This window comes from Bos grunniens, chromosome 9 (genome assembly GCF_055505025.1).
Source record: "Bos grunniens cultivar Pamir isolate PY7600 chromosome 9, Bosgru_T2T1.0, whole genome shotgun sequence".
NCBI classification, from domain to species: Eukaryota; Metazoa; Chordata; class Mammalia; order Artiodactyla; family Bovidae; genus Bos; species Bos grunniens.
Genome location: NC_141173.1, coordinates 28,639,988 through 28,663,708, shown reverse-complemented (window position 1 = coordinate 28,663,708; position 23,721 = coordinate 28,639,988). Strand labels below are relative to the sequence as shown.

The window sequence follows — 23,721 nt, the reverse complement described above, 5'->3', positions numbered from 1 at the left end:
GAAGAATATTGCAAATGGGATTTTTATGATTTGAATAGATTGAGACCATTTCCCCATTCCTCTTCTTTCTAAGTGTTCACTGAGGAACTTAACAATAAAATCCAACAAAATAGATAGTTTAATTATCCTTATGCTTAAATGCACTGTATCTCTCTCTCTCTCTATATATATATATGTATACTTTGCAGACATGCATATTGTATGGTTCTAAAATCATCAAACTGCGTTATTTTTATTAAAAAAATGCTGGCTTGAGACCAGCTTCTGATTTTCAGTCAAATGAACAACAACTTTAAAAACATATAGGGATAGATATATCTCAAAAAAGATAGCAGTCCTCATGTTAATTCTGATTTCCTCTCTCAGACATCACATCCATATTACATCAGTGGGAATAATATTATACAATGCAACTAAACCTTTTATAGATGCCTTCTTTTTTAATCATACTTTCCTACCTCTCATGTTTCCATGAGTTAAATTACATACACTATAAAAAATATCATCATAAAAATGGTAGTAGCCAACACTTTTAGGGTGTATATTACCTGTCAGTAAGAACTTAAATGTATATTAACTCACTTTTTCCTTTTAAAAACTCAGTGAGGTAGGCATCTCTATTTTAAAGACAAAATTGAGACAGAGGAAATGTAAATAAGATGCCTAAGGCTACATAGCTAGTCAGTAATGGAACCAGATTTTGCTCTCTCCAGATCATGACTCAACTACTACACAATACTGCTACCAAAAAAACAAACAAAGATGTGAATTCAAAACTGGTTCCAGAGTATGATGTATTTCATCCAACATCTCAGCAAGACATTGCTGAAGCACTGAGACCCTGGAATACTTCCTGAGCTTCTGTTATATGAGATAAGAAATGTTTCTCAATATTCAACTCACTCTTAATTGTCTCTTATGTTTCTTACAGAAAAACATACCACTGAATGCAAGGCTCCTTATAATCAGTAATTGGATTCTTGGCACTGATAAAAGAGTGCCAAGAGATGCAAGAGAGTCAAGGAAAGGTTTTAAGTTAAATAAGATTTTTATTCATCCAGTGTCTTTGAAGCCAAACTATATTGATACTTCATTTCTAAATGAGAACATACACAGGAAATTAAATTAGTCATCTTCTCTGCCTTACTCTTAAAGAACAAAGTTTGTGGTTTCATCATTATCTTTGACCATCAGTCTTACATATAATTGGCTCTTCTCTGTCTTTCAAATCCTGAGAAGCATCAGCAAATGACAACATTTACAAGCATGGGCTCTGAGTTCAGAATGATAGTGTTCAAGTTCAGCTCTCCTATCTAGTGCTAAACTGTGCAATAATGAAGACAGAGACAAAAGGAAAAATCAGTAATAATGCTTCTGTCTTTATTTACAATTTTGTTCATCCCAAATTTTTGCATTAGTTTTTAAATATTAGAGATGTATTAAAATACTGGCATCTTAACTACTGAGTTGTTTGGAGCCTCTTAAATTTGGCAACCAGAGTGAGTGCTTTATTCATCTGACTTAGTCCTAGTGTTTACGCCACCTGCATGCTGTGTGGTGTTGAGAAAATTAACTTCTGCCGTATCTATAAAATTCATTGATATGTCTCCTTTTCTGAAGTCACTGGTCTAAACTAAGACCTCAACCCCTTATGCCTGTTGTCTTTATATTCAGCCTTCTCATACCTCAATTTATAATATGTCCAGTTCTGGCAAACAGTATTATACAGTATGATACAAAACCAAAGTACTCTGTGCTTCAGTTGGCTAGAATGAAAAATGACAATAAGAGTACCAATACTTCACAAGGCTGACATCAGTATTACATGAGATAATATATTCAAAGCACATCGGAAAGTGCCTGGTAATTAATCAATGTCACTGTGGGAGAAGCAAGATTGCCTTTGAATTCTGAATGACCCGAGGGCTCTTCCCAGTTTGCTCTCTGGGCCTAGTGGCTTCTCCTCCCCTCAGCAGCAGGCACTGTGTATGATCTCATCTTTCTCAAGGTCTCAAAATGTTGCACAACTGTCATTTCCAGTAGCCCCTGGGGTGTTTGGGACCTTAGTTCTGACTGCATGGTATCCATTCCCAAAGGAGTGACCCCTCCAACTATAAGGCCGACCTCTTGCATTCCTTAAAGAAGGAAAGAGCAATAGTGTCTCTCTGAGCCACTCCACAGGATGGCCAGAGAACCAGGCTTGTAGGCATCTTCTGACTCTCTGCCCATAAGTGTCTGCCAGATGCTATTTATTGAGCTTCATTCAACCTTACTATACATAAACTCTTCAGGTGTAAAGCACCTACAATAAAGTAAAAGATGTAGCAAGTGTTAGATAATTATTAATTCAATTTCAAGGAGATCCAACTAGTCCATTCTAAAGGAGATCAGTTCTGGGTGTTCACTGGAAGGACTGATGCTGAAGCTGAAACTCCAATACTTTGGCCACCTGATGAAAAGAGCTGACTCGTTGGAAAAGACCCTGATGCTGGGAGGGATTGAGGCCAGGAGGAGAAGGGGACGACAGGGGATGAGATGGCTGGATGGCATCATCGACTCGATGGACATGGGTTTGGGTGGACTCCGGGAGCTGGTGATGGACAGGGAGGCCTGGCATGCTGCGGTTCGTGGGGTTGTGTCTCTTTGCGACACGACTGAGTGACTGAACTGAACTGAACTAACTGAATATTCAGAATCATCTAACTCACACATATGGTAGTCTGGGCTTCCCAGGTGGCTCAGTGGTTAAGAATCTGCCTGCCAATGCAGGAAATGCAGAAGACACAGGTTCACGTCCTGGCTTGCAAAGATCCTCTGGAGTAGGAGATGGCAATGCACTCCACTGGTCTTGACTGGAAAGTCCCATGGACAGAGAAGCCTGGCGGGCTACAGTCCCTGGGGCCACAGGGAGTGGACAACAACTTACACCCGGAGCACAGCACAGCATGGCAGTGCTCCACAAGTGTGCACTGCCATAAATATGACCCTGTGATCACTTAGTCCCTAAGTCCTCAAGGCCACATTGCCAGAGCCTGTGAAATCCAAACACTGCTTTCATCAGGACTCAGGAAACAACCAGTGCTTGCCTCTTATCTCCCAGAAAATATTCACATCCAAATATTTGGATCTAATCTGAGCCAAGGATTTTTTAAGTGTCATAAACTCTACCTAAGTTAGAAAAAAATTCCACTTATATATATGTTGATATGTATATCTTAAACATATTAGTACTCAGTATCAGTTCAGTCAGTTCAGTCGCTCAGTCATGTCCGACTCAAATATAAAATTCTTTTAACACAAATTATTTTGCATTTATTACATGAAATATCTTAAACGTAATATAATTAACGTTGCTGTTGTTTAGTTACAAAGTGGCATCCAGCTTTTTGCAACCCGTGGACTGTAGGCCACAGGGTCCTCTGTCTGTGGAATCTGCCAGGCAAGAATAGCGTAGTGCATTGCCATTTCCTTCCCCAGGGATTTTCCCAACCCAAGGATCAAACCTGTGCCTCCTGCATTGGCATGTGGATTGTTTATTGCTGAGCCTTGAGGGAAGCCCCATAATTAACATAGTGCTGCCATTTATGGGCTTGCTATCTAGTTTTGATATGTGAGGGGTGTTATTTCATAATATATAGTGGTGATTCCAGACCTAAAGAAATTATTACATTTGAAATGTCTAGCCTCTCATTTTCTGCCATTAAGTGTTTCAACACTTCAGGCTCTGTTGGTGAAATTTTGACCAAGTTAAGAAAAATATTAGCAAATTATGCATCATTTAATATGCTATGAGTTACACAATAAGTTTTGCTTGATGTACTGAGTTTTTGTTCAGGTGTTTTTGTTTTTGTTCAGATGTTCAGTTTTTGTTCAGATGTTCAGTTTTTGTTCAATTTGTTCAGAATTCCCTAGAACTTTACCAGTGCAGAATAGAGCTATCGATGTGTTTTCCCATTCCCAAGCTCCCCATCAGCAGTAGAGGAAGGGAAACACAGGGAAGAAAAACAAGACAAAAAGATAAAATCATCTGAATGCTGTCAGAAAATAATGGTTGTCTGCCGTCTATGGGGTCGCACAGAGTCGGACACGACTGAAGTGACTTAGCAGCAGCAGCCACTGTGTTATCAGGCTTCTTATATGCAGAAATGTAACTGAGAAAACACAAATTCTTATTAAACAGTTGAGACTTGAGATTTCACATCATTCAGAATAGTCAACTATTTCCTAAGTCAAAATTCTGATTCAGCTTATTTTTAACCAGGACATATTAGAAACAAAAAGCACTCACAGTGAGTTTACTAGCCCTCTGACTCTTTGGGCCCCAGAGTCTCCAGCATTGCTGATACTAGGCACAGACATTTAAGAAATAATGAACAAAAACAGGTACTTTCACATCTACTAGAAAGGCTATTGGGCTTCCCTGGTGTCTCAGTGGTAAAGAACCTGCCTGCAATGCAGGAGAACTGGGTTGGATCCCCAGGTCAGGAAGACCCCTTGAGAAGGGAATAGCAACCCACTCCAGTATTCTTGCCTGGAGAAGTCCATGGACAGAGGAGCCTGGTGGGCCATGGCCCATGGGGTCGCAAAGATTAAGACATGACTAAACACGAGTGACTAAACAGCAGCAGAAAGGTCACTGTCTTCATCAAAGTGATGATTACGCAAGACATTACATTGTAAGTGTTCTAGGTCCAGTGTGAAGTAACTTCCAATTTCTCACAGGTTAGACCAACAGCCTTGAGTATATCTGGCTAAACTCAATCATGTCAGCCTTGAGTATATCTGGCTAAACTCAATCATGTCAGCTAAAGAACTGTCATCTTTAGCTGTTATCATCACAATGGAGACCCATTCAAGCTCTGACAGTCTTTTGCATTCCTTTTTTCTCCTGCAAGTTTATTGTTTTCATAGTCTCTATTTCATTTCAAATTGAAGATAATGCCAATATGAGAAATGAGAAGTAATACATCCAAGGAGGTCAAGAATTCAAGAAATGTTTGATACAGCAACATTATTCCTTCATATTTAACCTCTAAACTGTATTTACATCCTTGCAAATGAAGTTTGTCAAACTTACACTAATTGGAATTACAAAAATTTCCCATTACTTTCTCTTGAAAAATTCAGCAAATAACTATATATTTGTAAGACTGCTTCAGTTCTAGAGATAACACATGATATTTTGGTATCCAGTAAGCTACTTTGTTGTACCCAACATAGTGAAAAATTGTGGCCCTAAAATAGCTTTTCTAAAAATAGCTTTTCTATCCAAGAAATATTTTGAGAGGCCATTTTTTAATATCCTGTCTTTAAAACCACTTATAGTAGCACTTCAAAATGATTTACAGTGAAGAGTTAATAGGAGTGGATATGACTGATAAGGGTTTGAAAGAAGCAAAGGTAAAAATAATAATAAAATGGAGTGGAGGCCAAAGAAAATTAAATTCAGCTACTGTAGTACATGCTTTGGATTAAGCAACAGATTCTCACATGGACAAAAATATGAAATTTAATCTATGTTGCAATATTTCTTTGAAATTGAAAATATAGGTTAAAATGATTTTTGTATTAATTTACATTTTGTCATTAAGCAAAAAATATAAATATTAGATCAGTTCCTTTCTGAGAAGGAACTCAGGGTTGGCACTGCTGATAGAGAACCCACCTACCATAAGAGATGTAAGAGACCTGGGTTTGATCCCTGAGTGAGGAAGATTCCCTGGAGGAAGGCATGGCAACCCACTCCAGTATTCTTGTCTGGAGAATCCTATGGACAGAGGAGCCTTGTGGGCTACAGTCCATACGGTCACACAGAGTTGGACATGACTAAAGTGACTTAGCACGCAGGAACACAATTAAGTCATGAGTAATTTGTGAGATGCTTCTATACAGCATCTTTCAGATGTTTTTGCAGAGAAAAGTATATGATGAAATCTCATTTTGATATGTTTAAATGATGTCTTTTACAAATGAGTACCACGACAATGCCATACTCAATAACAGATGTTGTATTTTAAAACTATAAAAACATTTTGAAAAGTTGTATGTAATCTCCTGCCCTGAATTACATAAATAATTTAACTTCAAAATCAAGTGTCTCTTGTATAGATTTTCCTTCCAATAGATTTTTAACACAGATCACATAGAGAGGTTGAAATTCCCTATAATCTTTTATCCTCACCCTCAATGAATAACCCTCAGAATATGGTGATATAAAAAGCTGGACTCATAAAATTCCTATGGTACTTCTAATGGTCGCCACACTAAGAATGATTTTTACTAATGCCTGTGGTGCTGGGGGCTGAAGAGGGAACAACAGGCACTTGGGAACAAAAAATGGGTGAAAAGTGAAGGAGGCAGTGGAATCTGGAGCCTGGGAAGGCTGAGAGAACACAATGGAAACCGCATCGGTCGTATGACCTCCAAGCCTCCCTCTTCAAAAAGGAGAAGCTCTCACGCTTCTCATGGAGCTAACTATGCACCTCAGGCAGGACTGACGATGCCAAAAGGAGGCTCTGGCAGGAGCTGGGGCTGCTGCAGGAGGGGCCGTTTGTCACCACGCCAACAAGGTGAGCCGAGGGATCAGGGACAACAGACGTGTGCAGCTGCACATGGTCAGCTGCAGTGACCTTCCTGGTCCTGCTTGCCTCTGCCTCCCGAGTCTCCCGCACAATGATTCTTCGGGCTCACACAAGCCCACAACTATGCAGACGAGGGAATTCTGGAAGACACAGTCTTATCTTAGCCAAAGGGACTCAATACAAATTCACCACACCTAGCTTCGATAATTATCAACATTTTCACAGTTATATATTTCTTCTCTCCCACCCTTTTCTTTTTTCTGGCTTACTAAATATTTTAAAGCAAATCTTAGATGCTTAAATTCTAAATCCAAGATCCATAAATACTTCAATAAACATGTCTTTTCCATCATTTGTCTGATTGTTTTTTGTTTGAGGTCAAAAAATGTCCAAAGTATGTTTTTATCTTTCTTTTGCCAAAGTCTGGAATCAGCTACTTCTTGAAGGAGTCATGGTTCTTTTTATTGGGAAATAGTATTTTGAGACTAAAATTTGATCATCAGCGGTGCTCATTGCAGAGAAGGCAACTGCACCCCACTCGGAGAAGGCAATGGCACCCCACTCCAGTACTCTTGCCTGGAAAATCCCATGGATGGAGGAATCTGGTAGGCTGCAGTCCATGGGGTCGCTAAGAGTCGGACATGACTGAGAGACTTCACTTTCACTTTTGACTTTCGTGCATTGGAGGAGGAAATGACAACCCACTCCAGTGTTCTTGCCTGGAGAGTCCCAGGGACGGGGGAGCCTGGTGGGCTGCTGTCCATGGAGTCGCACAGAATCGAACACGACTGAAGCGACTTAGCAGCGGTGCTCATTGAGTTGGATTGTTGTGGCAAGAAATATTAAATTTCAAAAAAGGTATGTGTTTACACTGATATTTCCAAGTAAAATCTGGAATTTTCACCCACCTTTTCAACTATGATACACTTCTCTTCTGTTGAAAATAGTATTTCTTAGTAATATCAATTGAATTAATTACTTCATTTTTTCTACAGTATACCAGTAAGAATTTCAAATAAAATGACATCAATACTACTAATAACAATAAAAGCAGTGAATGGAGTTTCAGATCTCTTTTCGTTTCTTTTTGTACTTGAACTATACCACAATAAGGACAGAGAGTCTGAATTGTATGTTTTAAAGTTATTTGAAGTAATTCTTTTCTTTGGTTATACCAATAACTTCATATATAGTTAGATTCATTTGCTTCAGTGTGTTTTCAGATTTTGGGGCTTATTTAAATTATTTAAAATATAAAAAGACATTTATGAGTTCTCAAAGTCAAAATCCATTTAAGAGCACATCTTAAGAAAATTGGGGGACTTCCCCGCTGGTCCAGTGGCCAAGACTCTGTGCTCCTAATGCAGGGGCCCCAGATTGAATCCTTTAGATCCCACATGCCGCAACTAAGACTGAGGATCTGGAGTGCTGCACAGACCCGGCGTCAGAGACAAATAGATAAATAAATAAATATTTTAAAAAGAAAGAAAGAGAAAATTGTGTTGCTATTCTGATCACTTGCTGTAGTGTCTTCTTCTTTTGACAGCTACCTAATTTTGTAAATTTTGACTTATCTTTTCATTATTTCATGTATTTCTTTCACATACATACTTATATGTAAAGGAATACATCTAAAATTATAAACAGGGGAATAATAAAATGAGATTTGCAATTTGCAGTAGTCTGGCCAAAGAATGAGCAAGGAGGCAGAGGTAAGATTAGAGGCAAAGAGAAAATATGAGGCTCCTCTAACTATCTGGGGGAAACTAAGGCAGGAGTTATAGAGACAAGGTCAGAGTAAGCAGAATCAAGAGACATTTAGAAAGTACAAACAATTCTTTTTGATCGCTTTTTGAAAGAGTAGTGGGGAAAGAGGGTGAGGAGTCTCATGATTCTAATTAAAGAAACAGGAAACTGGATTTGGAATCTAGGAGGCAGGCCTAGAAAGAAATACAATCAGCCCAGTGAGGAATTTTGAGTTTGATGCTCCGACTATCTTTCTAAAATTGGAGAGTGATTAGGGACAAAGATGTGAACTGGGAAGTTATTATGTGTGAAGGTCAGTTATAAGCAAACTTCTGAGCAAGTAGGTCAATTAAGAGGAAAATAAAAACACTGATGAGCTCTTTTTTTTTTTTTTTCAAAATAAAAATCACTTACCTACTCCCATGGTGGGAAGAATGTATTTCTTAAAACTTATCTTGGATGCTTTAATTGTTTAGAACTGCATCACTGTTTTTGGCCTTTAATCTAATTATCTGACCATTTTAAGGAAGGGCTGATCCTGTTATTAGACTGAAAGTCATATATTAAAGATAAGCAAGCTAAATATGATGGCAACTTACTCATCACTTGTCTGGGAAACTCAAAGTCATCACAGCAATGGAATAAGGTGGTATTGTCTAACGGGGAAAGAAGCTGCTGCTGCTGCTGCTAAGTCGCTTCAGTCATGTCCGACTCTGTGCGACCCCATAGACGGCAGCCCACCAGGCTCCCCCGTCCCTGGGATTCTCCAGGCAAGAACACTGGAGTAGGTTGTCATTTCCTTCTCCAATGCATGAAAGTGAAAAGTGAAAGGGAAGTCGCTCAGTCGTGTCCGACCCTTAGCGACCCCATGGTCTTCAGCCTACCAGGCTCCTCCATCCATGGGATTTTCCAGGAAAGAGTACTGGAGTGGGGTGCCATTGCCTTCTCCGATACAATAAAAAAATAATACATTTAAATAAAAATAAAATAAAAAACAGTTGGAAAAGAATAAAAATCATAAGAGGTCATGTTTTTAATAAGCAAGTGTCAGTCAACGGTTCTAGTACTGCAAGATTTAACTGAGATGAAGATAACTATGCTACTTGTTCTTTTGTTCATCTGTTCCATTTCTTTATTTAGAAATCAAGTGTATATTTGAAACATTTCAGCAGAGTGATAGAATCGTGTCAGATTATCTCTTAGAGGGGCTTGTCCACAGGGACAGAAACAAAAAGGTTTGCATTTAGAGCTAAATAGGGATATAGGGAAGTGAGGGAAATTTGTCAGTTTTTTCAAGTTAGAAAACACATAAACATATGTAGAATGGAAAGAGGGGATACAGCAAAGACTGACGGTACAGGAATGAGATGTCATTTAAACCTAGAGACATTTAGATGTAGCAACATTGAAAACACACCTTCAAGAGGCCTTCTCCTATCATACCACACCCTCCCACACACATATTTCTTTAAGAGTAATAATCCCTTTTAAAAAGCAAGATCTTCCTGAAGCAGTAACTTGTACTTCTTTGTTAGAAAGCCATTAGACAGGTGGTTCTAAAACCATAGCAGCCTTTGTAAGCAAACAAAAACTAAAGCCTTTAAATGCCTCAAGGTTAAGATATCAAATCTAAGGACAACAAGTTGAAAGGAGTCAACTAGCCCTTCCCAAATAAGGCAAAGGCTTTGGCTGCAACCAATCAAATGACTTCCTTCCTTTGCTTCTGCCTCTTCTTCTAGGTGTGAAAGTGTTAGTCACTCAGTCCTGACTGACTGTGATCCCAAGGACTACAGCCTGCCAGGCTCCTCTGTCCATGGAATTCTCCAGGCAATAATACTGGAGCGGGTAGCCCTTCCCTTCTCCAGGGGATCTTCCTGACTCAGATATCAAACCCTGGTCTCCTGCCTTGCAGGCAGATTCTTTATAATTTCTGCTAGGTGGTACAGTGGTAGAGAATCGGCCTGACAATGCAGGGAATGCAGGAAATCTGGGTTCCATTCCTGGGTTAGGAAGATCCCCTGGAGTAGGAAATGGCAACCTGTTCCAGTATTCCTGCTGGGGAAATCCCATGGACAGAAGAGCCTGACTAGCTACAGTCTATGGGGTCATAAAGAGTCAGACACGACAGCATACAGCACACTTTTCGATAGAAGGTTTTTCCAAGGTCCTGTCAGCAGAGCACTGCTAACCACTCGTGGTTTGGTGCAGTCCGATATGAATCAGCTTTTGCTCATATTCTTAACATTTTGAGTTTGCCTTAGTTTATCTTTTAACATTCCTGATAACCACATATCCCCAAATCATTTTCTCTCCCTTTCTCTTTCCACCTCTCTCATCATCCTCTTCCTGTCTCTCCTCCCTCTGTGCTCTGGATACTGCCTGTATTAGATTGCAAAATCAGACTGCTCCATCTGATAGTGAGAATGATTTAAAAAATAAAGGGTGAACACAAAGCCCCTGAAGTGCATCAGATACTAAAAAATAAAACCCATTTGAGTTACAATTTTGAAAAAAAAAAAAAAAATACTTTCAGATGTAGATACTTAGATGCATTTAAAGCAAAGAAAAACTAGGATCCTGATTTACAAGCAATTTTAGTGAGTTCGTAAGGAGTACGTCAAAGCTATATATTGTCCTCCTGCTTATTTAAGTTATATGCAGAGTACATCATGCAAAATGCCAGGCTAGATGAAGCACAAGCTGGAATCAAGACTGCCGGGAAAAATATCAATAACCTCAGATACATAGATTACACTGCCATTATGGCAGAAAGTAAACTAAAGAGCCTCTTGATGAAAGTGAAAGAGGAGAGTGAAAAAGTTGCCTTAAAACTCAATGTTCAGAAAACTAATATTAAGACATCCAGTTCCATCACTTCATAGCAAACAGATGGGGAAACAATGGAAACAGTGACAGACTTTATTTTCTTGGGCTCCAAAATCACTGCAGATGGTGACTGCAGCCATGAAATTAAGACACCTGCTCCTTGGAAGAAAAGCTATGACCAACATAGACAGCATATTAGAAAGCAGAGACATTACTTTGCTGAAAAAGGTCCATCTAGTTAAAGCTATGGTTTTTTTCCTGTAGTCGTGTATGGATGTGAGAATTGGACTACAAAGAAAGCTGAGTGCCGAAGAAATGATTCCTTTGAACTGTGGTGCTGAAGAAGACTCTTGAGAGTCCCTTGGACTGCAAGGAGATCCAACCAGTCTATCCTCAAGGAAATCAGTCCTGAATATTCAATGGAAGGACTGATGCTGAAGCTGAAACTCCAATACTTTTGGCCATCTGATGCAAATAACTGACTCATTTGAAAAGACTCTGATGCTGGGAAAGACTCAAGTCAGGAGGAGAAGGGGGCAACAGAGGATGAGATGGTTGGATGGCATCACAGATTCAATGGACATGAGTTTGAGTAAGCTCTGCGAGTTGGTGATGGACAAGGAGGCTTGGCATGCTGCAGTCTATGGGGTTGCAAAGAGTCCCACAGGACTGAATGACTGAGCTGACTGACTTAGTGAGTGCATTGTTTTATTGACTGCCTGAGGAAATGACTGTGACTTCTTCTAATCTACATCTGAATAGTCAGAGGCTCCGATTCTTGCCATTCAACACCGGAGGCGTGTGCATTTTCCTTCTGATTTTTAACATTTTTGCAATTGAAATTTTCCCACACTCATCTTCACTATTAACCAACTTCAATATTTTAAAAATGTACACTTGTGTGGAAACTTAATAACATTAATAACAAGCAACTTTAGTTTAAATCGTGTGATTATGTCAGTGTTAAACAGTTTCATAGTATGTTTCTAAGTTGTCCTTCACTGTACCTCAACTGTTACTTTTTGAGGCAGTAAGAAGCATTAATGCAAATAAATGTACATTTCACCTTTCTTTCTCAATATGACCCCAATCAACCAATTTTTTTGCTGGCAAAATTGCGTTGCAGATGTTTAAGCCTGGAATATTTCCAGCTAGCTGGAGCTAGATCCATGTCATTTTATATCCAAGGGCATTTTATATCCTGAAATAAAAGTCACAAACAACTTTTGGCTGTTGTTTTTTATTCTTATCAAGCATCTATAGAAAAATTTAAGAGTCTTATTATACTTTTATTAATAAGCATGGTGTAGATGTTATTACATCAATTGAAAAAATTAACTTTCCTCCTCTTAGAAAAGTATATTATAGCTGAAATATAAATACAATCCCAATGTTACATGAATTAATAAGGAATGAGAAAGCAAGTTTTCTGTAGATTTATATTAGTAGATTTCTACAGATTTTTTTTTCCCAAGCTATAGAATTAATTTTCTGGTAGCAGAAGAAGAGTTAAAATATCATAGTACTCCAGTTAGATGACTTACTTGGATCAGTATGTTATAAACTTAGCAGACCAGTGAAGAAGAAAGATATTAAATTTGAGGTTAATATAGCAATTAGCATATTCTGACTAATTATTTAATAAACATGTATTTCATCAAGTTAAGATTTGGTTTGAGAAACTCTTGGTTATATTATATATTCTCTTTAGCTATTCTATCACTATGTTAGCCACAGAAATCATTTTAAAGTTATTTTCACCACATTACAATGTAGCATGTAGGGTCATGAATTATGTACTTACTATATATCATACAAAAATAACTATTTCAGAAAGGCTGGAACATTCCCTCAGTGTGAAAATAAAATAGAATACTTTAATCATTGTATTTCTATTGTATAACTGGGAAAATCTATGTATATTCAAATGATATTTAAAATTGGAAAGCATGTAGTCAATCCATCTTTTTGAAATATGCCTATTCATCTTTCTGAAACACTGAATAGCCTTAAAGTCATGAAGAATAAATTAAAATAATACTAACTACAATTTATCTAACAATTACTATGTGCCATTCAAAATTCCAAGTGTCTTGTATATATTACCTCATTCAGTGTTCACGGAACCACATGAAGCAGATACTATCACTGCCTACAGAGAATGGAACTGAGGCACAGAAAGTCATGTTTCCATGGTTACACAGCTACTAACTGGAGTGAGGGCTGCAATCCAGAGCCTGCACTCCACTACTTCACTCGGGGCTTGAGGTCCATGTGTTCTTTTATTATTGCTGTCTTGTGTTTTTGCTTGTTTGCTTGCTATGTATGCTTAGCAAATAACTCCTGTTAAGCTCATACAAATTGTACCAAACAGTATGTGGCAGGCAGTCAGCAGGCTAACAAGAATAGTAAGATAAATGAGACAATCTTTTCTTTGAGATGCTTAAGTTTCAATCAGGGAGACAGAAGTTTAAAAAGTGAATCCTAACACTTTCAAAGTCATCATAAGGAACAACTATGCTCATTACTCAGCATTCAGAGTGTAAAAAATGCTACCACATTTTCCTTTATTTATTTACTTATATATTCATGCTTTCATCTTAGCATTCATTCAGATGTTTATTGAGCTCACAGTGCTAAACACTTCTAAGTACTAGAAAAATCAAGCAGATAAAACAGTCAGTCACTTTCCTTGCAAAACTAACAGATAAGTGGAGAAGAGAGATATTAAATAAATAATCACACACAATCAAAGATACATACAACTTGTAATAAGTGCTGTGGGTAAAGAGTAAATGATATAATGGGGAATTAGGATAGAGTACCTTGATTTACATTCAAAGTTCAGAAAAGGTTTCTCTAAGGAAGCGAATCCAAGTGCAGCACGAAAAGATATTTAATAGTTGGACCATTGAAAAGTGGGTATTAACATTTGATATGATTTATAATTGTATCCAACTAGATGCATTTATAAATATAAACTATCATTTGCCAAGGTTCAAATGAATGGAATAGAGCATTGGTATCAAATTTGGGGGTTTTTGACCTTGAAAACTGCCACCAGCAAAAACCTGGAGCCCAACATCGAATTGCTAACTTTTTATTTTGTAAGAAAATGTCATTTAAAAAACTGTAACAGAAACAGTATCTGCCATTATCATCATTTCAAAATAAAATTTTCAGACCAAAAATGTATAAGTAATAGAAATAAGGACACATCTTTAAAGTGGATAAATTCTTCTTTATCTTTTTCTTCATTTCATGAAGAATCAACAAAACTTGATTAGGATCTGGGAACCACTGGACTACAAAAACTGCTATCTCCTTAAGGTGTTTAAGAGCAGATTGGAATTAAGTAATGAAATGTATCCTTTTAGATATGGTGACCAAGAGGACTAAATAAGCCTGGGACACTGAACAGAAAATGTGGGGTTGGAGATAAGACTTGAATCAGAATAAGAAGCACACAAAATGTCAACTATTCTTGAAAACTCAGTACACAGGAGAACTGATAGTCTTAAAATGTTGCATTTAGTGTTCCAGTTTTCCAAGTCTCCTGAAATGTAATAACAAATTCATATATATACAGTCACACAGTCATTTCTATACACACACACACACAGACACACATATACATGTATACATAACTATTAAATGTTAAATTTAAACATTCTGATTGACTTTGGGTCTTCCCTCAGTCATTTTGCTCATCTAAACTCATACCCTGACAAGCAGTGCACCTGTGTTACTGGGCTAAGTGCCAGGGGAAGAAAAATCAGGGAAATTAATTTTCAAGAGCAGTAGATAAATGGCACACCTCATTAGAAAATCTATTTAAAAGGCACATCAGGAGATGTCTGCAAGACTTTCATAAGAAATTGATGCTTCTTACCATCATATTCTGGCTGGCTCTCTTCTCAGATTACTGATCTTACTTCCTGGTAATAAGATTCAAATTCAAGTTGCATTTAATGAGTGCTTCCTATGTGCCAAGCAGGTATGTTTTACATAGATTATCTTCTCTATTTTTTCAAAATTGTTTTGAAATATTTTGTGGAATGCCTGCAAAAAATTACTTTATGTGCTTTGAGACCCCCCGGATATAGCCACACAATGATTTTCCCTTCATATGCATGAAGATGCTAATAAATTATGACCCTTGTTCTTAAGTTAAGAAAAGCCACAAATCACTACAATTTATTCCTGTACATTCTGACCTAGAGGAAGATCATTAACATCCACAAAGGCCTCTAAGTTTGTAGTCATTTCTTTAGCAATACTACTTGCTTGCATTTATTGTTTAGAGAGAAAGTTGTATCTGTAAATAAGACAAAGAAGTCTATAAGGAGTACCGACAAAGACCACAAATTCTGATACTGAGTCATTAAATTATCAGGACACCCCTCTGTTTTCTGGAATGACCTCCTGGCTGAGTCTACAGAAGCTTGAGGGCAAGGCCTCTAGCAGCCTTGTGATCTCCATTCCACTCTCGCAGGTGTCCTATTCTGGATGATATAGTCATCCTATGGTGTGGCTTCGTGTGCTCTCTAATCTCTAACTAGAACTATGTTTCCCAGGATTCCCTTATATGAATGTTCCAGGTAACTGTTGTGTGTGAGAGAAATTTATAGGAGCTGTGGAAGACAAAATAGAAGTAATAACCACTGTTTATTCTCTGAAGGTTGGTGTAGAGCAGGCTTTGTCACCTCTCATGCAATGCACATTACGACAAACACACAGGCTGATCTTGACCCATGATAGCAGTGGACTGCATCTCTTTGAGTTCCCACTGGATTTCCTCCTTCAGCATCTCGAAACCCTGGTGTAAGGCTCGTGTGTTCCCAAGGTGGAAGGCACCAGCTTATATTGAAGCTCACCCACATCATCATAATTAGAAGTGGTAAGAATCAAACGAGGGTTCCATTCGTTCTTAGTCTCCCCTTTCTATTTCCATCTGTCCTTTTCAGTGAAGGAGTTCAGGATATGCTACCCCAACCTGTGGCTCCATAGCATACCAAGCTGGAAGAATTAGAGAAAGAGCATGTGCAAGAATTTTCTGATCTTCCTCTGAAGCAGGTCATAAACGCTTCTGTGAGAGGGCACCCATTATGCCCAGAGGAAAGTAATGTCCTTGTCCCCAAAAGTCCAGAGGAATCTGAATGAACAGGCCTCACTGTGTCCTCCAGCTCGCTATAGTTAGCTCAGACCCTTTTTGGTCCTGTCACATTTTTTTACCACTTTTCATCAAAGCAACCACTAAAATGCTCAAGTCTAACTGCCTCTTAAGGTCTTCATTTCCTTATGAAGGGCTCCTATGTCACATAAAACTTATATTAAATAAATCTGAATGCCTTTCCCTTGTTAATTTGTCTTTTGCTAGAGGGGCCCTAGCCAAGAATTTAGAAAGAGAAAAGAAAAAGTTATGTTTCTCTTCTACCCTGTCTTCAACTCTGTCGACTTCTGACCCTGTACCAGATAAATTACAACAGCCTCATCTAGACTGCTTAATCAGCTTCCAAGAATGTCCAAGTCACACAAAATAAATTCCCTATTTTACATTACTTATAGATGGTCAACACTGAAATCAGATTGATATATTCTTTGCAGCCAAAGATGGAGAAGCTCTATACAGTCAGCAAAAACAAGACCAGGAGCTGACTGTGGCTCAGATCATGAACTCCTTATTGCCAAATTCAGACTTAAATTGAAGAAAGTAGGGAAAACAACTAGACCATCCAGGTATGACCTAAATCAAATCCCTTATGATTATACAGTGGAAGTGAGAAATAGATTTAAGGGCCTAGATCTGATAGATAGAGTGCCTGATGAACTATGGAATGAGGTTCGTGACATTGTACAGGAGACAGGGATCAAGACCATTCCCATGGAAAAGAAATGCAAAAAAGCAAAATGGCTGTCTGGAGAGGCCTTACAAATAGCTGTGAAAAGAAGAGAAGTGAAAAACAAAGGAGAAAAGGAAAGATATAAGCATCTGAATGCAGAGTTCCAAAGAATATCAAGAAGAGATAAGAAAGCCTTCCTCAGCGATCAATGCAAAGAAATAGAGGAAAACAACAGAATGGGAAAGACTGGGGGTCTCTTCAAGAAAATCAGAGATACCAAAGGAACATTTCATGCAAAGATGGGCCCAATAAAGGATACAAATGGTATGGACCTAACAGAAGCAGAGATATTAAGAACAGGTGGCAAGAATACACAGAACTGTACATAAAAGATCTTCATGACCCACATAATCATGATGGTGTGATCACTGACCTAGAGCCAGACATCCTAGAATGTGAAGTCAAGTGGGCCTTAGAAAGCATCACTACGAACAAAGCTAGTGGAGGTGATGGAATTCCAGTTGAGCTATTCCAAATCCTGAGAGATGATGCTGTGAAAGTGCTGCATTCAATATGCCAGCAAATTTGGAAAACTCAGCAGTGGCCACAGGACTGGAAAAGGTCAGTTTTCATTCCAATCCCAAAGAAAGGCAATGCCAAAGAATGCTCAAACTACCGCACAATGGCACTCATCTCACATGCTAGTAAAGTAATGCTCAAAATTCTCCAAGCCAGGCTTCAGCAATATGTGAACCGTGAACTTCCTGATGTTCAAGCTGGTTTTAGAAAAGGCAAAGGAACCAGAGATCAAATTGTCAACATCCGCTAGATCATGGAAAAAGCAAGAGAGTTCCAGAAAAACATCTATTTCTGCTTTATTGACTATGCCAAAGCCTGTGACTGTGTGGATCACAACAGACTGTGGAAAATTCTGAAAGACATGGGCATACCAGACCACCTGACCTGCCTCTTGAGAAATCCATATGCAGGTCAGGAAGCAACAGTTAGAACTGGACATGGAACAACAGACTGGTTCCAAATAGGAAAAGGAGTTCGTCAAGGCTGTATATTGTCACCCTGTTTATTTAACTCCTATGCAGAGTACATCATGAGAAACGCTGGACTGGAAGAAACATAAGCTGGTATCAAGATTGCCGGGAGAAATATCAATCACCTCAGATATGCAGATGACACCACCCTTATGGCAGAAAGTGAAGAGGAACTAAAAAGCCTCTTGATGAAAGTGAAAGTGGAGAGTGAAAAATTTGCCTTAAAGCTCAACAGTCAGAAAATGAAGATCATGGCATCTGGTCCCATCACTTCATGGGAAATAGATGGGGAAACAGTGGAAACAGTGTCAGACTTTATTTTTCTGGGCTCCAAAATCACTGCAGATGGTGACTGCAGCCATGAAATTAAAAGACGCTTACTCCTTGGAAGGAAAGTTATGACCAACCTAGATAGCATATTCAAAAGCAGAGACATTACTTTGCCAACAAAGGTCCGTCTAGTCAAGGCCATGGTTTTTCCTGTGGTCATGTATGGATGTGAGATTTGGACTGTGAAGAAGGCCGAGCACCGAAGAATTGATGCTTTTGAAGTGTGGTGTTGGAGAAGACTCTTGAGAATCCCTTGTACTGCAAGGAGATCCAACCAGTCTATTCTGAAGGAGATCAGCCCCGGGACTTCTTTGGAAGGAATGATGCTAAAGCTGAAACTCCAGTACTTTGGCCACCTCATGTGAAGAGTTGACTCATTGGAAAAGACTCTGATGCTGGGAGGGATTGAGGGCAAGAGGAGAAGGGGATGACAGAGGATGAGATGGCTGGATGGCATCACTGACTCGATGGACGTGAGTCTGAGTGAACTCCGGGAGTTGGTGATGGACAGGGAGGCCTGGCGTGCTATGATTCATGGGGTCGCAAAGAGTCGGACATGACTGAGCGACTGATCTGATCTGATCTGATCTGATAGTGACTCTACTCTGATCAAAGTAGACAAGAGTATTACTGGAATAGTATTTTGACATTGCATTTAGTAAGAAATGAAGGGTAGGTGAAATCTCTTATCTAGTATCTGATTTTGGTGCCCTAAAATTTGTCCTGTTTGAAAAGATGAAGCAAAGTCACAAATTTTTCAGACCAGGAATCAAGGTGTCATCCCTAGTTTATAGACAAGAAAAGGTAACCACCTAGTAATGCTAACTTGTAGGCTATAGAGATATAAGTGAACCCAGTCTTTTGAATTAAGCACATATTAAAAGTTACTTCTACTAGTGCTTCACAAGTAGATTATATACAGATCAACCAAATCAAATTCAGAAAATAGTGAATTGAGAAGATTGTCCAGATGAGAATCATTCTTCCCAATCCAGTACTTGCTTATGAAAACAGATTTTAATTTCTCTGTAAACATTTTTTAATATATGGAGTTGCTTATCTACTTTTCTCAAGTGCCAGAGCCCAAGGACAGTAAACCTGCCTGGTCTTCAGAACTATTTCTGATATGCTTTCTTCTACCACCAACCTTGTTTTTAAACATTAACAATACATATTTCAAAGACTACTATGCAGTACTGAAGCCCCATCATAGTAATAATATTTATCCCTAGTAAATGTTTGAAAGGCACCAATTAAAAATAGCATTAGAAACATAAGAGAATCATTTACATTTGAAACTCTCAATGAAGTGAATGTTTTTTCTGCAAAAATGTTGTTGTTGTAAAAACAACATTAAAGAGAGGTTGAAAACATAATAAATGGAGAAAATAAATCAGAATTTTAATATAAGTGTATGTATACTATCCAACCAGTGGTTAATATGAGTTAGAAGTTTTATGCTGTAATTATACAATGTCCTTGAACTTATACTCTTTTGGTTCTAGAAATTATTCAAATTTTAATTAGCAAAAAGTATTTGAATTTCTTATTTGAAGAATTATATATATATATCTCATTGAGAATTTTAGTTTTGAGATTTTTAAGATATCAAATTCATTAGAGAATATTTATTTTCCTAGATATGGCCCCATGATACCAGCCATTCCAATACACCAACTTTCTCTTTGCACCTGTCTCTCTTTTTCAAGTAAGAGAATTGAATGCTACTTCTTTAGATTTAAGTATTCATCCAAAAATACATAACTTGGCAATATAACTTTCTGACAATATAATATGTGGTAGCCAACCACCACATTGGCCCCAGTGATTTTTGCCTATGGGCACTCATACCACTGTGCAGTCTCTTCCAACACTGAGTAGGGATGAACTGTGTGACCAAAAGGATTTTACAGAAATGGCAGTGTGTCATTTGCAAGTGTAGGCTATAAAGGGCATTGTGACTTCTGTCTTGCTCTTTCTTGGATCACTCAGTCTAGAGACACCAGGTGCTATGTTCTGAGGACAAACCGGCATTAACTTGACAGCCAAGTGAGTGAGACATCTTGCCAATGACTCTGCAACCCCAGAATAATTTTCAGATGTCTGCGACCCCAGCCAGTGTTTTCATGGCAACCTCAAGATATACCCTATACCAGAACCACCCACCTAAGCCATCCCCAAATTCCTGACCCACAGACACTGTGTAAAGCGATAGTTATTTATTATTCTTTAAACCTCTTACTTTTAAGGTAATTTACTATGCAGCCGTAGATGACTATTACAAAATATGAAAAGTATCATTTCATCTTATAAACATATTTAATTTTCTTATTCTAATTTTGTTAAATTTGTAGCCCACTAGGCTCCTCTGTCCATGGGTTCTCCAGGCAAGAATACTAGAGTGGGTTGCCATTTCCTTCTCCAGGGTATTTTCCTGACCCAGGGATTGAACCCAGGTCTTCTGCATTGCAGGCAGATTCTTTACCATCTGAGCTATAGGGAAGTCCCAAAATTTGAAGAAGAAAATGGCAACCCACTCCAGTATTCTTGCCTAGAAAATTCCACCGACAGAGGAGCCTGGTGGGCTATAGTCCATGGGGTGGCAATATGACTGAGTGACTAACACACATATAATTTTGTCAAATTAAAATTACTTAAAAATTAAATTACTTATTAATTTTTTAAGTTGCTCAGAAGCTGGGTGAAATAAAATTTTTATGATAAATATTTGTTTCTTCATTATTACGGAATTATTTCAAAATCAAAATATCAGCATTATTCATTCCTTTAAGCAATATACAGCAAAACATGTGCTACATGACAGATACTCATGTACAGAGATGAATAAGAGAGTTTCTTCCTTGAATAAGTTTAAGTTTCTGAATGAGATGGACAAGTAAACAGATATTAATAATACAATGTGATAGCTGCTGATAATACTGGTGCCCATAAGGGACTAAGAAAAGGAAAGCATGGCACAGCGAGTGTTTCCTAGGAAATCTGGAAACATTTAGCAAAAAAGGGCTGAATCCATCCTTCAAGAAAAGAGGAATGAATCTCTCACTAGTGGTATTAAAATGTATACAGTACTTTGTGATAAACCAGGTTCTGTTCTGAACACTCCACAAATAAATTCATTTATATGATTTCCTTAATAATCTTATTGCATGGGTACTAATATTATCCCCACTGTTTAAATGATGAAACGGAAGCAAAGAAATTCCAAGCAACTTTTCTCACAACAGCTAGAAAGTTCCAAGATCTGGATTTATTAATAATAGAGAGGAAAAATCCAGTACCAGAGTAAACATTCTTGGCCTCTTTCGTACACTTCTGCTATATTGGACCATGGCATGGGGAAAGGACAGCACGAGCGGAGGCGGGGAGCAGTGAGAGTGTATGTGCTCCTAGGGAAAGAAAAACAGGTGAGAGCAGTGGGAGGTAGCACGGGGCACATGAGCGGAATCACAAGATGAACATAAAGGGCCGAGCCAAGGACTTGAATTTCATGCCAGGGGAGCTGTACTTGGCAAAAATACGTGATGAAACTTATGTTTTATGAAGATACCTTAAGGGCAATGTTAAAAGGGAGAGACTGGATGAGGCAGGCAAGAAGAAAGTGCACTAGCACCCTTGAACGACAATCAAGGTCTAAAGTGTCGTAATGGAGACCGTGGTCATACGAGGAGGAAGCAAATTTATGAGGGGTACGAAGGCTGGCTGGCACACAGTATGGTAATTGATCAGGTGCCCAGAAGATTTAAAAGATGACTTGCAGGTTTCTTTTTGCAGGGAATGGAGAGATGGTTAGGTCATTAATAAATATAGAGAACTGGAGGAAGAGTCTTCACAAAGATGTACTTAATAAGCACTTCCTGAAAGAAGAAATGAAGTAGTAGGAATACAGAGGTTATTTTTTGCCAATCAAATGTGATACCAGTAACAGAGGCATTATCCATAGTTTCTCATTACAGTAGTCCAAGGAAGCTCTACTGTGGACTGTAAGTGTGTCTTGCATTCAAATAATCTAACCTGAAAGTCTAATTATATGTAGCTGCTCATTTTATCAAATAATTAAAGACAAACTCAACAGTAATTTCTTTAGTACACTTATTAAAATAGTAACTTTACAAATATTAGATTTACATGCAATTCTAAAATACATCTACTATAAAAATTGAAGAACTATATTTTATGACCATATTTGGTTCTAAAATTTGAATGAATGAAATTCTTATAAAGAATGGATGAAATATCACATTCAATTAGGCTCAAGGGAAATGAAATCTCCTAGAGGAATGTAACCAACTGATTTTCACTTAAAATTCTAGGTCATATTTTATATTATTCACATTTTTAACAGTATATTCTTTTAAGAGGCTGCCTTACACACAGTATCAAAACAACTGCCTATTTAAAGCAGATGCTCATGGCTCTATATAAACAGCCCTTTTGCTCTGGTTGACATCGTGGGATTTGTCTCTCTGTTGTATGATGCTCATGCTCACTTTAGCCCAGCACAATGGTATGGGGGCAGTCAACTCAGTCACACCTCCATGTCAATAAACCCAACCATACATTTTTATGACTTCCCCTTACTCCTACTAGCATTTCTTTTAACTTAGCCATTTCTTGGCACATATAGTAGATACTTGATGATAATAACTGTTGAATAAGCAAAATACCATAATGAGAAATAGAGGATCTCTTACTGTATAGAATGCAACATAACAGTTTCTGTGCTCTACTGAATCCACTCCTACTACAGAAAGAACAGGTGGGTTGGGTGGTGCTCAGTGCAAATATGAATGAGCACATTAAGAGGTTGATGAAATGTTTTTGCTTATGATACAAAGACATAAGCATAAACTCATTCATCTATTCATTTAATACTTACAGAGCACCTGACTGATTCCTTCCCTCAAGGAACTCAGTCAATAGAGCATGGCAGATGTGGAAATAAACAAATATAATTTAAAAAATACAAAAAGACCTTGAACAAAGAGATGAACAACATACTCAGACATTGAATAGGCCACAGTGAAAATCTAAATTTCATTACTTGTGATCTTCCTGCATGTGTATGTGCTAAGTCACTTTAATTGTGTCTGACTCTATGCGATCCTATGACTATAGCCAGCCAGGTGCCTCTGTCCATGGGATTCTCCAGGCGAGAATACTAGAGTAGGTTGCCATGCACTCCTCCAGAGGATCTTCCCAACCCAGGGACTGAACCCATGTCTCCTACATTGGCAGGTGGGTACTTTACTATTAGCACCACCTGGGAAGCTCTGTGCTATACCTATCTTACTTCAAATTATAAAAACACATGGTTGGTCATGTGTT

At 38.2% G+C, this 23,721-nt stretch overlaps 1 protein-coding gene across 50 annotated transcripts in view; it reads right to left on the bottom strand.

Annotated features, from left to right (window-relative positions):
- TRDN (triadin) overlaps window positions 1-23,721 on the bottom strand; it is a 414,935-nt gene that overhangs the window by 334,835 nt on the left and 56,379 nt on the right. The gene's annotated exons all lie outside the window — the stretch shown is intronic.